Here is a 2,436-nt window from a genome sequence, read left to right as displayed (position 1 = left end):
TTGCAGGATTTCATGGAATAGATTATCAATGCCCTTATGAGTCTCTTCACCTTCTGGAATGCCAATTATCTCGATGTTTGGACGTTTGATGGTATCTAGTACTTCTCGTACTTCTCATTTTTTTTGGGCCATTTTCTCAGGCTTGGTGGTGGATTTTTCTAGGCCAGCAATTTTCTCTTCTACGTGTGAGACTGTATTTTCTGTATGATCTAGTCTGCTTTTAATACTTTCAAGGGAGATTTTGACTTCCTGTATCATAGCCTTCATCTCTAACAGTTCTGTTTGATTCTTTTTTAAAGTATGTAATTCTTCTTTTAGATATTCCAGGAATTTCATCACCTCCTGGAACTTGTCAGCTTCTTTCTCCTTTCTCTTCTGCAGTTCATTGTCTCTCTTGTCTTCCATCTCTGTTAGCTTCACCATTATGAGTGTTCTAAATTCTTTATCAGACATTTCCATGATTTCCATTGAACTGCCTGTGGATGAAGAGGAGTTATTCTTTTTCTTTGGAGGAGAGGTATTTTTTTGCTTTCCCATATTTCTTGTGATCCTGTGATAATTTTTACATGGATGGGTGGTGTCTTTCTTCCTAATTCTTGAAGTTCAATCTGAACATTCAGGAGCAAGCAGAAAGAGGTGATCTGGACTCTCTTTGCCATTTTGTTGTGATTGCTTTGTGCAGCAGATTTAGTAGATGTTGAGGGATATGTTAGCCCTAATATTATTTGGATGCTTAGCTACAGTGCCCTTAGATCCATCTAGAAACACAGTAAATGGATATTGAGTAGTGGAAAGACAAGAAAAAAGAAAATGAAGAGAGAGAGAGAAACAACAACAAAGAAACAGAAAAAAAAGAAGGAAAAAAATAAAAAATAACTAAAAATTTTAATTTTTTTTAAGAATGAAAAATTTATACCATATTTAAGTTTTATTATAAAAATGCACACATAACAAAGATTGTCATGAAGTCATTTCTTGGTTCTACTTACATTTAGTACTTGTTCTCGAGCAGCTTTCTTAGCTTTTACCTTCTCAACTAGTTCCTTATATCGTTTCATGCAGTCCTTCCTTATTTGTCTTACAAGGCACAGCTTCTGCTATTTTTCCCCATCTTTCAGGTGTATTTACTGGGTATGTTTTCAAAGCCTGCTCTTAAAGAAGAACAAAACAGAAAACCGTGTGGCATGCTTGACTAGTTCACAGGAATCATCAGGAATCTTCTCCTGGAGGCCTGCCTCTCACCTCTCCTGCCTGGGTGGGAGGAGCAGAGGGGATTATTAACAAGACAAAAGGCAGAGCTGAGAGCAAGAGAAACTTGACCTTTAAAAAAAGTTTAAAAAGGAAAAATTACAAAAAAAGACAAAACAGAAGCAGGGAGAGACAGAGACAGAGACACAGAGACAGAGATAGAAAGCTAGAGGAGCTCTCTACCATGCTAGCTTGTTTGCTGGAGGCTGAATAATCAGTAGGAAATCTTCATTTCTCTTTTACCCTGCAATGACTAGTTCACAGGAGCCATGAGGAATTTTCTCCTGAAGGCCTGACTCTCGCCTCTCCTGCCCCAAAATGACTAGTTTGTAGGAGCCATTAGGAATCTCCTTGTTTAATTTCATTAAGGAGTAGCTGCCTTCACACCATGGCATTAGCTAGAATTATTTTTTTGTTCTTCTCATCTTGCTCCACACACCTTCCCTTAGCAATGCACATTCTCCGAATTTGATCATCCAGCTCATTTCTCTAAATTCCATTAGTTATTCATGTAGATTACTTTTCTTTTGGTCCAGGGGAAATGACCCTGGATAACATAGCAGACTCTCTTATGAACGTAAGCCACTGCAATTCTTCACAGCTTGCGATGGGATAAATGGTGTTAGACCCCACTCTAGCAGTAGCAGAGTAAAAAGTAAACAACACACGGTGGAAGATACACCATCTGAATCTTCCCTGGTCAATGCACAATATTTTAGGGATTTAAGAAAAGAACTGCACAGAAATTCAAATGGACAAATCACTTAAAACCAGTAGATAACATGATGGTTAAACTGCTAGATCCTATATGGCCAACTCTAGGGGTTCAAATACCAGACCCAGTGGCCTGAAAAACATGCTACATTACTGTGCATGTGTGCCTAATACCCCAAGGAGAGAATGGAGGAGAAAGGATTATGGCATTTCCATTCCCTTTCCCCCTCCAGAGTGATTTCACATTCCACTCCTTCCTCTGTATCTCTCTGGCAAGCTCCCATGCCCCATGGCAAAAAAATCAAAGCAAACAAAAAGACAACCATGAGAAAGTCAAAAGTCAAAACAGAGCAACTATATGTCCAGAGGTAGATTAAGTATGCAGGGCATGGAAAACAAGGTAATTTTACTTTTGTTGCTATCAGTCCAACAAAGAGGGTGACCAGAAAGCTTTTTAAATAAGGATTTCTGTCT

Source organism: Tupaia chinensis, unplaced genomic scaffold (genome assembly GCF_000334495.1).
Source record: "Tupaia chinensis unplaced genomic scaffold, TupChi_1.0 Scaffold000067_2, whole genome shotgun sequence".
In the NCBI taxonomy this organism is placed as follows: domain Eukaryota; kingdom Metazoa; phylum Chordata; class Mammalia; order Scandentia; family Tupaiidae; genus Tupaia; species Tupaia belangeri.
Note: the sequence above shows the minus strand (reverse complement) of the source record.